A 12,923-nucleotide genomic window follows, 5' to 3' on the forward strand; every position below is an offset into this window, starting at 1 on the left:
TCTCTTCCTGATTTTCAATATAAAGCTTGACTTACGACTAAAGTAAATAGCAGCAGTATCACATGGGACTACCCTCTCAGGTTAGGGATTTTTGTACTGTAAGAATTTCCTCCAGAATATTTACAGATTCAACTAAATTTTTGTAACAAAATACATCCTTTCACAACTACCTAAAATAATAAAAAATGTGAGCTCTTGACACCTGTGAAGTTTAGAGAAAAAGTAGTGGTTGCAGAAGGACTCAAATATAAACTGGAAAAGCCAAGACGGAGGGCTGCTGGGAGCTATTGTTCTCTAGGTGAGGTTAGCTTGTAGAATGCAAACAGACTTCAATTCTAGTGGTTCTGTAACCAGGGGCAGCTCAGCTAACCTCTCTCAGTTTGCTTCTTTCTGTGGGAACAGCAACCATCCCAGAGCATTTTTGTGGGAACTAAAAATAATACACGAAGAAGTTCTCAATATAAATGGCCTTTATTCATTCATTTTGCACTTGATATTAATAAATATTTATTTATACCTTTAGATTAGGCATGAGGCTCCCATGTGCTAGTGAAGGAGGAAGGCATGGCTTCTCATTTAGAAATTTTACCATAATGGAGGAGAATGTTATGTAACTGCTAGTTGCCCAGTGCGATGGTTAATACTGACTGTCTACTTGATTGGATTGAAGGATGCAAAATATTGATACTGGGTGTGTCTGTGAGGGTGTTGTCAAAAGAGATCGAGGTTTGAGTCAGTGGGCTGGGGAAGACAGACCTATCCTTAATCTGGTGGACACAATCTAATCAGCTCCCAGTGAATATAAAGCAGGCAGAAAAATCTGAAAAGGGGAGATTGGTCTAGCCTCCTAACCTACGTCTTTCTCCCGTGCTGGATGCTTCCTGCCCTCAAACATTGGATTCCAAGTTCTTCAGTTTTGAGACTCAGACTGGCTCTCCTTCCTCCTCAAGCTTGCAGACGGCCTATTGTGGGATCTTCTGATCGTGTAAGTTAATACTTAATAAAGTCTATCAGGAGATACACACGCGCGCGCACACACACACACACAGAGGATATCTTTATCTATAAATATATAGATATATCTCCTGTCAGTTCTGTCCTTCTAGGGAACCCTGACTAATACACCCACCTTCATGAGTGGCTATTAGAACATCCCAAGTAAAAGAATAGGCAAAAATGTTTAGTATCATTCTATGAGATGGTGATGTAGAAGTGGCATTTGTAGGTGTCCCCAGATTTCTGTGCTAAGTTCAGTCGTTGTTGTTTTCATTTAATGTTTATTAACTGGATTTATAACATTATATTTTCTTTTTTTTATAGTACAGAGTGAAGAAAAGACTGAGATACTGATAATTATTTTCTGAATGCAGAAGTAGCATGATCTATAGGCCAATAGGAATTACATCAAGAGTGAGGAAATATAATCTTTGATCATTTAAAAAATATTAGTGCAATCATAGACAATTGACTTAATCTCCTTGTGGCATGATTCCACATTTGCTAAATAAACAGCTTGTCCAAGTTCATTTAATGAAAATCATATCAACAAATATTTATTCAATAATATTCTATGCATTATGGAAAAAAGTAGAAGCCCCGAGTTTTCAGTCAAGCTAAAGAGATGAGAATTCAAACTATGAAATGAGATTTTAAAATGAGACAGAAGAAGATTTCGTAGGACAAGAAACGTTTACTTGCCAATGAATGGTACATGCCATATGTGCTGTAGGAACTAAAATGAGAAAAAGATTGATCCACACTATTAAGGGTATGGAAGAATTTATAAGAAATGTAGAGGGGCTACTAAATCCTGAAAGATATAAACATTTGAATACATGAAAAATGTCAAAGTGAAGAGAATGTCTAAAGATACTTCGGGTCTATAAATCCCTTTAGGAAGTAAAAAATAAATTCCTGTTCACAACTAAATGGATAGACAGTACATGTTCCTTAAAAAATAACTAATCTTTTTCTAAAAAGTGCTGCTAAACCTGCCTTTAGGATTATCTCACATGCAACGAACAAAAGGACACAAGGATACATACAAGCAAACACATACCATGTCATTTACTGGTCAGATATTTAAGAGTGAATGATGCCCTAGGTCAGCATTTTATTGTTGTTGTTGACTGGTCACTATTTACTAAAGTCCATCCTTTGTTTGCAAATAAAATTTTAATCTCTTAAAATATCCTCTATACATAGTTAGGAGTGTGGATATTGATACTGCACCACCTACATTTAAATTCTAGTCTCACTACCTACAACAGGTATGACTTTGGATAAGTCACTTAACCTCCCTGTTTCTCAGTTTCTTCTTTAGTAAAAAGGGGATAATAATAGTACCTATTACACAGTATTGTTGAGAGAATTAATTTATATATATAAAGTATTTAAAAGGGAGCCTGGCACATTGTATTATGTGTGTGGGAGATGCTTATATGATTTGATATGTGTGTGTGTATATATATATATAATATATAATATGTATGTTATACATAGATGGTTCCTGACTTATGGCAGTTCAACTTATGATTTTTTGAATTCACAATAGGTTTATTGGGGCATTAAATGTATTTTTGATTTATAATATTATTGACTAGATAGGTTTATCAGGAAATAATCCCATTGTGAGTCAAGAAGCATCTGTATACATACACATATATAAATATATAAGCAAATATATATTTAAATATATAAAATAAATATTTAAGTATAAATATATAATACTAGCATCTTTACATATACAAATATATGTATATAAGGGGTGCTAGTAACTTAAATAATCAAATGACAATGATTTTGTTTAATCATAATTTTCAGTCATAGAATGATTACTGTTGAAGACAATATAATGTTTACTAAGCGATAGAGAAGCAAAAATGAGAATCTTTGAGACAATGTATTAGAAAAAGATAAAATTGAAAATTGGCCCCACAACACATTCAATATTTATCTTATAAACCATAATATGGTTCGCATTTTTTCTCAAAACATTAGTGTTTCTGAAAGTCAGTTCTGTAGCCATTGGGATCACCTAATATGCAGATAACCTCATGAGGCAGCATCAGCTGATGAATTCTCTGGCTTTGTTTACTTTGAGATGTTTTAAAATTTCATTAGATTGAGTGAACTCTGCCATCTTTTAACAACTAGTTTTCTCCTATGCACAGTAGCCTAGATTAAATAAGGCTAGAAACTTTCAATATAGTAGGTGTTTCTTTCTTATCATGCTCGGGTTCAATGTATAAAGTGAAAAATAATTTATGTATGCATTGTTGCATCTGGCTACTAAAGTGTGCAGCAAAGGCCTCATATTTTATTTATAATTTGTAATGATGAAAGGTTTGATTAAATATACAAATATAGCTACAGAGCCACTGCTCATTAAGGATATCTGATTTCTTCTGACTTTTTTTTTTCTATGAAAGAGGGTTGGTGTCATTTAGGAATTTTTTTTTTTTTAAATACTGAAGCCCAGGGGACAAACTATTTAGTTTCTTGGTTAACCTTAGTTATTATTTATATTCTTTTATGACTCTCTAGGCTCTCTCTGATGAATACTATTACATCAGAAAATTCTTTATTTAATTTCCTCTTTATCGCCCCAGATCCTATATATTGAACATAATATCAAACCTTACTAATTTAAAATCCTGTGCCTGAGTGATACATACTTTTGTGTTCATTTTATTATCTAGCATAGTATTAGTGTGCAATTTCTTCTATTACAATTTTGAAAGCTATAATGATAGCACAGTCAAGTAACTATGTGTTACTTATCCATAATTAATGAAAACAAAACTTGTTTCATGAGACAATTTATATGTGATGGATGTGCCAGAAACGTTCTTCATAAATACTTAGGGTATATTTGTTCTATTTTAAGGAATAAAATAATACAATTAGTTTGAATTTATCATCTCATTATTTTTGAGTAGGCAAGGATTAGTTCAGCCATCACATAACATTTACCGACTAGTACTAATCAAGAAGGAATGCCCTAGCCTTTTCTATTTAACAAATCTTTTATTTTTAATGAAGCAGATTAAAAGTTGATTAAGTTACCTAAAGTATACTTACTTTGAATTCCTTGCTTAATGTGGGTTCCATGGGCAGACTTCACTGTTTTTAGAAAATGTTTTCCTCCTGGCCCGCTATTACTAACCCTCCAAAGTATTCTTCAAAAAGGACCAGGAGTATCATCTTGTTTACAGCTTGAATAGAATGACCTAAGGTAGCCAGCATAAATCCAAGAACTATTACTCAGAAAAACTTATTTAGTTATAAAATTAGTCTACAGCAGTAGTTTTCATGGAATCTTTGGAGCCCTGTTTATTTAAGACATCTCATCCCAACAGAAACAGAAGGGACTTGTTTTGAAAATCAATGTTCTAGACTAGAGAATCCATTTTTTTCTTTTCTCAATTACTTTATATACAAATTGATAACTAGGGTTGTTAAAGACTGCATACATATTGAAAACTAGATACAATGAAGGCAAAGAATTACTATATATATTCCTAAATCTCTAAATTACGTTTGAGATAACCCTAGATATAATTTGATAATTAGGTTAAAAAATGATTCTTTCTGCCTATTATTCTCCATATTAACCAACCCTATCATTGTTTAATTTGAACTTTGCTTACAAGTCAACATCTAAATCTTTAGTTTCATTTGTGTAGCTACTCTGCCTTCTACTCTCACAGTTAATGCAATACCAGGTATATGAAAGAGAAGTTATTGTGAGCCTGTTCCTTAGACTCTTCTCAGTGCTAAGAGAAGCATAAACATCTTACGTATAAGCAGTCTAAAAATAAGATTTCTTGGCAAAACCTCCACGCTTCCTGCTGCTTTTCACTGCACAGATCATTCCCTGGCATAACAATCCCTTCATTTCAGCTGTACTGCTCATAATATTTTTGTTCTCCAGAATTATAGCTCTTTTGTTACAGGTTGATGAAGCTTAGTGGATGGAAATGCTATGCATTTATACTAAATAAACACATCCTTCTTAGCTTTTCTCCATAGACATGTCTTTGACCACACACTGCATCATTCATTCCTCCATTCATAAAACATCTAGTGAATATGTAATGTTTGAAGTTCTGTGGTTCTGTGTAAAGATTATAAAGACAAAAAGAGAAAAAAGAAAAAATCTTCCCTATGAAGAGCCTGAATGAATAATGGTGTGGGAACCCTAATTACAAAAAAGGGATGAGCACTTCAGACATGTATGGGGTTCTGAAATTGAAACAGTGATCTAATTCTAGTGCAGATTAGGAGCCAGAAAAAGGCTAGGTCCTCACTAAATATTAGTTGAATGAATAAAAAGATCATGATACTATTCTCGAATCCTAGCCAATGTAAAAGACATTAAGTAGAAAAAAATAAGGTTTTTATTTTACAGTAAATGAGACAAAAACATTTATTTGTTGGCAATATGGCATATACAAAGAATATCCAAGAAAATGATTTGAAAACCATTGGATGAACAAAATGATTCTAAAAATGGATCAGGTATATGAAGGATACAAAAAATCAAGAGTTTTTCAATGTAATAATTACTATTTAGTGGATGTACTGAAAGAAAATTATTTTATTTCAAATAGCAACAAAATATTATCAAGGAAAAATCCTAAGAAGAAATACCATGATTCTCATTAATTACAGAACTTTACCAAAAAAAGAGAAAACTCATGTGTAAAGACAAAATATTCCTCATGAGAGTATTTTAAATATCTCAGTTCTTTCCAAATTAATTTACACACTCATTATAATTCTAAGTGGAAAGAATGTAGGATCATTTTAGGACTGTGAAATAAAGGTTTGAGTATTTATCTGGAATGACTAAAAACTTAAAGGAGCTAAATGCCTTTTTTTTTTGAGAAAAAATAAGCAGGAATCTTGCCTATTAAGAAAATAGGCCTAATAGATTTAAAAATATATTATAAAAGTAGAAATACATCATTTGTTGTTATAGGAATTGATAAACTAATCAAACAATAGTGTATATGTTGTGTATATATGTTTATGTAATATGATATTTATTAAAAGTTATTTATACATATAGAGGTAGATGGATGGATTCTTCAACAAATGACATTGAGAAATGGCCTTTTTCTTCACGGTGGGAATGGGGGTTGTCACCTTAAACCTCATTATATCATGTACCAATAGCAAGCAGTAGTGAATCAAAAAGTTAAATATAAAAAAAATCTAAAATATACTAGGAGAAATTTTAAATATTAGCAGAATAGGTGTATATCATCTAAGAATATACACTATGTAAGAAAATACAAATGAAATACAAAATTTAAAACTTTTTGTATGGGAAAAACCTCTAAAAGGTGAATGAGAAACTAGGAAAATGTAATAAATTATACACAAGAAATTAATATGCTTACCATATAAAGACTTTCAAAGAACAATGAAAAAATGTTTTAGCTCCCAACAGAAAAACTGTAGACAATGCACACAATAAAAAACAAAATGGCCACAAAAAATTGTGTAAACTCTCAAACTCACTAATCATAGAAAAGTAATTAAAAGGCCGGGCGCAGTGGCCCATGCCTGTGATCCCAGCACTTTGGGAGCTCGAGGTGGGCAGATCACCTGAGGTCAGAAGTTTGAGACCAGTCTGGCCAACATGGTGAAACTTCATCTCTACTAAAAATACAAAAATTAGCCCAGCACGGTGGTGTGTGCCTGTAATCGCAGCTACTCGGGAGGCTGAGGCAGGAAAATAACTTGAACTTGAGAGGCAGAGGTTGCAGCGAGCTGAGATCACGCCACTGAACTCCAGCCTGGGCGGCAGAATGAGACTTTGTCTAAAAAAAAAAAAAAAGAAAAGCAAGTAAAAATAAGTTGTAATAAATGCCAAAAACACAGAAATCCTCAATGTTGCTGAAGATATGATTAGACAGACTGTTTTATATAATGCTGGCCAAAGTCTAATAGAAATATTATTTCTTAGAAAACAGATTTTTAGGAAAACAGATTTATATACATTTATCTTTGCATAATTTAATGAGAAAATTATAAACAACCTAAATATCCAGTTATAAGGGAATGTGTGTATCACTTTTGTTACATCTATAAAAGGTACTACCAGTAAATATTTAGCTTTCAGAGAAGAGCATTTATTATTTTTTAATAATACAGAAGTAACATTATAATTACAAAAAATCGGAGATAATGGAAAACATAACAAAAAAATACCTATAGTTCATCCACACAAACATTTTCTATCTTTAAAGTTAAAATTAAACTGTATAATAAGTTAAAATTAAGCTGTAAACAATATCATATATATGTGTGAATATCATATATATGTGTGTTACAAAAAAAAAAATGGAAATTCCTCAAAAAAAAAAAAAAAGGTATTTGAATTAAGGCAGATACTGTTGTGAGCATTCTTTGATCTACTGAAACTTTTTCTGAACAGCAATTGGAATAGAGTATGTATGTGTGGTGGATTATTTGCAAAGATCAGTGAGTCCTTCCATCCTTGTATAAGTATGCCCCTCCTTCTATGAAGAGGTAAAGTCTGTTTTCCTCTGCCCTTGAATCTGGGCTGTAATATGGTTTGGCTTTGTGTCCCCACCCAAATCTCATCTTCAGTTGTGGTCCCCATGTGTCAAGGAAGAGACCCTTGGGTGGTAATTGGATCATGGAGGTGGTTTCCTCCATGCTGTCCTTATGACAGTGAGTGAGTTCTCATGAGATCTGATGGTTTTATAAGGGGCTCTTCTCCCTTTGCTCTTCCACTCTTCTCTCTCTGATGCCATGTGAAGAAGGTCCCTTTGCCTTCTGCCATAATTGTAAGTTTCCTGAGGCCCCCCAGACATGTGAAACTGTGAGTCAATTGAAACTTGGATATTTATTTATAGCATTGTGAAAACAGACTAATATAGGCTGGTTGTGTTTTGACTAGTAGACTGTGTTGAAGTGATATTGGTTGATGCCTGGACCTAGATCTTAAGAGACTTTGCAACTTCTGTTTGTCACTCTCTTAGAAGCCACCCATCATGTAAAGAATTCCAGCTACTGGCTAGAAAAAAATCCATAGGGACAGAGACAAAAATCTTGGAGAAGAAAAATCATGAAAAAAAATAATAAAGAGAGGTCCAGCCAACTCACAGTCACTCTAGCCATCCCAGTTGAATACCGTATTTATAGATGAAGCCATCTTAGATCCTCTGGCCTTTCCTAGTGAAATGTATGCAAATGGAAGAATTGTCTGCTATTTTCTTGTTTTATAAAGATATTGATGATGAAATACAACTAAATTCTGCCAAGATAAGTGTCAAGAGGCTTGTTCTGAGCCAGTATAAGTGACCATGGTCTGGGGTTATACAACCTCAAGAGGTCCTGGGAAAGTGTATCTGAGGTGGTCAGGTTATAGTTTGGGTTTATATGTGGAAGATTCTGCAGGGTGAGGTGGGACATCTCAATGTGGAGTTGGGAGTTGTGTAGTGGGGAACTTGTAAGTCACAGGTGGGTTTTAGGGATTCTTTAGTTGACAATTAATTGAGAGTTAAACTATTGTCCAAAGACTTGGATTCAGTAGAAAGGAATGCTTGAGTTAAGGTTTTTGTTACGTAGATAAAGCTCTCAGGTAGCAGCCCTCGATGAGAATAGATGGTAAATATCTCTTTTCAAGACTTAACGGTGTAAGACTCACAGTTAATCTCTCCTAGATCCAGGAAAGGCCTAGAAAGGATAGACCTGCCGCATTAATGGAGATTCTCTAGAGATGCAAATTTCTCCCACAAAATATGACTTTGCAGGGTCATTTCAACTTGTTGGCCCTGTGGTACCTATTTCTAAATACATCAAATAAAAGTATTTTGGGGCGAAATATTTTGATTTCCTTCAGGATTTGCTATCTATCATGTGATGCTACACCAGAGTCAGGTTGGAAAGTAAGCCACATTATACTTGGTTAATAAACATCTAATGAGATTTTATGGTTTGTAGGGCAATACCTTCCAGGCCCCTTAGATGGGAATTTTGGCAAGAGAAGAAAAGGTCAGATTTTAGTCCTCACCATTAAGTATTGTGGTATGTTGTTACACAATAGGAGGTAACTGAAATGTTATACGAAGCAGATCTGGCTAATGAGGAGAGGAGCTTCTGGGGCACAGAGCTGATGGGCATGTACTTTTGTTTTCTTTTTGCTCCTTTATTTCTCTCCTTCCTGAAACGGGATTGGTGCAAATGCAGCAGCCATCTTATGACCTGGAAATGAAAAGCACAAGGATGAAGACCTATATGTTAAGGATAGCAGAGAAAAGAGAGAGAGAGAGAGAGAGCCAGAGCCATTGCTAGTGACATCCCTGAACTACTATGCTTTCCTCACTTCTCTCTATCCCTAGAATTCCTGTAGCTGAATAAGCACTTAAATGTTTACATGTTAATTTTTTCTCTTAGGGTTGCTGTTCCTTGCCCTTGAATGTAATTTAAATGGACTCAGCAGATTTTAAAATTTTCATTCGAATTTTAAGACTTTACAAAATTTATGATATAAATTATATACAGCAGATTCAGGTTTCAAATTTAATGGTACTGAGGAAAGAGAGAGACCCTCTCATATTGTTTTACATTGTTTTGTACTCAGTACCTGTTTTAAGAAAAAACAATGAAGTAAAACCAAAGACAGGCCGCCTAGCGCCAGGCCTGGAACCAGGCCTGGGTCTGCCTGGCTTAAACCCAGTAGTTAAAAATCAACTCATGACTTAGAAACCAATGTTCCTGACATCGTATAGAAGAACATTGTGAAACTCCCTGCCCTGTTCTGTTTGACTCTGACCACCGGTGCATGCAGCCCCTGTCACGTACCTGCTGCTTGCTCAAATCAATCACAACCCTTTCATGTGAAATCTTTAGTGTTGTGGGCCCTTAAAAGGGACAGAAATTGTGCACTTGGGGAGTTCGGATTTTAAGACAGTAGGTTGCTGATGCTCCCAGCTGAATAAAGCCCTTCCTTCTACAATTTGGTGTCTGAGAGGTTTTGTCTGTGGCTCGTCCTGCTACAGCACTAACAGTAAGAAAAGTATCTCTGTCTATCTGTTTTAAAATCTATTGGAGATAGAATAGGATGGGATACTACTCATCCTTCATGTAGTTTTTTTTTTTTTTTCCTCTTCAGAAAATCTGTACCCCTACCTCACTGATGCTATCCCAATAACCCCAGGCTTTAGTCACACATAGGAAATAGTTGCCATTCTGTGCTTTCATAATGGTTAACCATGCCTTTCACTTAAAGAATTCCAGAAATTGACTTTAGGAGAACTAAACATTGAACGAATCTTGTGAAGTGTTCCACCTTGGGAAGGAATGCTAAACAATTGATTTACAGCCTTATTGCTACTGGCCAGACCACCAGGTGGCCCATTACTCAATATAACCATAGCAACAAGATGCACTGACCTGCATACCCTACGTCTCATGTGCTTTGCCCAGCTCGGCCTGCATACCTTACCCCTGATGTCAATCCCTGTGCTTTGCTTAACAAAAATAATAATAAAAAAAACCTGCTGCAGATTTTGGCTTTTTCAGAGAGCCAGCCAGAGGATCCTTACACCTCAGCTCTGCTGTCTCCCTTGTGCTCAAGCACAAGTCCCAAAATAAAAGCCTTGTCTGGGAAATCTTGTTGGCCCTTTGTTAACTTCTGTTACATGGGAGCCAAAGAGCCTGTGGTCTGTAACATGTTCTCTGGCAACCATGAAGTGATTATGGGATGTGGAGAGCATTTTTCTCCAAGGAGGAGGCTTGTGAGCCAGCAGGATGGTGGGGTGTGTGTGCCCCCTTCATGGGTGACAGGTGGTCACCTGAATCTTTGACTCAGCATTGCCACAACTGGTGAGTTTTCCTCCTGCCTCCCCGAGACTGCCAGACAATGCTTTCTCTCTCCTCCTGTCCCCTATTTGTTGTGTCTTTCTTTTTCCTTCCTCTTTCTTCCTACTTTTCATTAACTTCATTGGTTCAAATTGGATAGACACCTGTGCAGGACAGATTGCAATGGCTGATTGGTTCAGCTGGTAGGACTGTCATCTTTAAGTCTGCTAAGTACTTTTCCTCCCTTTCCCACACCTGTGGGGAAGGGAAGCCTGTGGACTTTTCTGTTGTCTATCTTTTCGGGCATGTTATCCAATGGACTCTGGGTGCTGCCTTTTGAGGAGAGAATTGACAGCACATGGTTCCAGAGTTTCAGCTGCTCACGTCCTAATCCATTTTTCCATTTTGTGTGTTTGATGTGACAACATATTCCCCTATGCCTCCTACTGGGTGGCATCTTGTAAAAAATGAGAGACTTTTGCCTATGATTCCATAAAACAGAAAAAGGTGTGCTTTTTGTGTTTGTTTTTTTGTAGCATGGCTTGTCCCCCACAGCTACGGCATAGTGAGCGGGGTCATCAAAAGCCACTCTGCTCTTCCAGAAGCTGCAGAGAGAGGAAATCCTAAAACGTGACATGCCGGAAAAAGGGTAAAAATTTCTTACCAGCCAAACTCCTGGCCTCTCTCTGTGTAAACCAGTTGATGAAATGGTAAAAATCACTGTTTGTCTCCCCTGCAAGGCTTTGATTAAAGGGAAAAGGGATTTGTGAGACTAGCCTTCATCTGTAGCAAATCTGGTGTACTTTGAGCTATATAAATTTGTCTTTCTGTGTTGTTCTGTCATAAAGTGTGGCCCCGCAGGATAAAATACGAGCCTAGGCCCTCTGTAAGCCTTCTTTTGCAAGCAAGCCTTGCAGACTGCTCAGCTACAAACTTTGCTGTGGGTCCCTGAAACAAAAGCCAGATGAGGTTTCCCTCTCATCTTGTTTTATGTCCTTGGGAGCTTGACCATGTGACCATGTGGAGGTACCTCTCTTGGTCTCTACCATCTGGAGGGCTGGAAATTTCAGGTTCGTGTCAGGCAGCTAGCCTGAAAGGACCTGGAGTCTGAGCTGCATCAGCACACTCTTTACCCTGAATATGTCATGCTCTTGAGTGAGTTTTGTCTTGAAAGGTCCCATCTCTATTTGGCTTTAGTTGTCTTTTGCTATCTTAGGTCATTTCTGAGAATGAATTATTGGGGACCATGGAGATGCCTCCTCTACTCCCTCTAGATATACCTTTTGCTTATATAGTAAAAACCTCTAAAATTACTATCTGAACTTCAAAAGGCTTTTGGATTCACTCACTGTTGGAACTAAGTACACCATCAAAAGAAAAGGACTTTAGAGATCTCTTATTCTCAACAATTAAAGAAAAAATGGTTTAAAATAAAAGAAGGATGCATAATAATGTCATAGCTAGCCTTTAAAATGATCTTGAGCATCCTAGTCAACAGAGTAAAATGCAAAATTTTTTAAAAATTAAGAAGTTATATTGAGCAGTTAAAAGTATTTTACAACCTAAAACATGACTGCACTAGGCTCCTTCTGGGAAGAGCAGTGGCAACTGCCATGTGTTGTAGCTCAGTAGCTATAGATCTCGCCCTTTCATGATGTGTGTGGCCTCCGTTCAATTCTCAGCTTAAGGAATAGGTTCTTTCTGGTTTGTGACCTTTAATACTTGTTGATTCTTTTCTCCTCCATGAACAACTTCTGAGCCTGTCTCTTGAATTTTTCTTTCTTTGAGTTATCTTTGGGGCAATTTGAGCTCTTGTAAAAACCACTTGCCGTCTTTTTGGAGACAACTTGTGATTCTGTGGTTAAATCGTAACCTTACTTAAGGCTTATTGGTTTCAATCAGGAAAATACCTTTGGAAAAACAAAAGGCTTAAAAGCTAGAGGTGTCAGCTATTTGTCCCAGCTAGAGTCTGGTAATAAAAGATTTAAAAGAATTTTTAAATAAAAGAGCTCTATGCTTAGAAGTGAACGTAGTTAAAAGGGGATATCCAAGATATACCTGTACTTAAAAGGCCATTA

The sequence above is a fragment of the Mandrillus leucophaeus genome, unplaced genomic scaffold, assembly GCF_000951045.1.
Source record: "Mandrillus leucophaeus isolate KB7577 unplaced genomic scaffold, Mleu.le_1.0 Scaffold2089, whole genome shotgun sequence".
NCBI classification, from domain to species: domain Eukaryota; kingdom Metazoa; phylum Chordata; class Mammalia; order Primates; family Cercopithecidae; genus Mandrillus; species Mandrillus leucophaeus.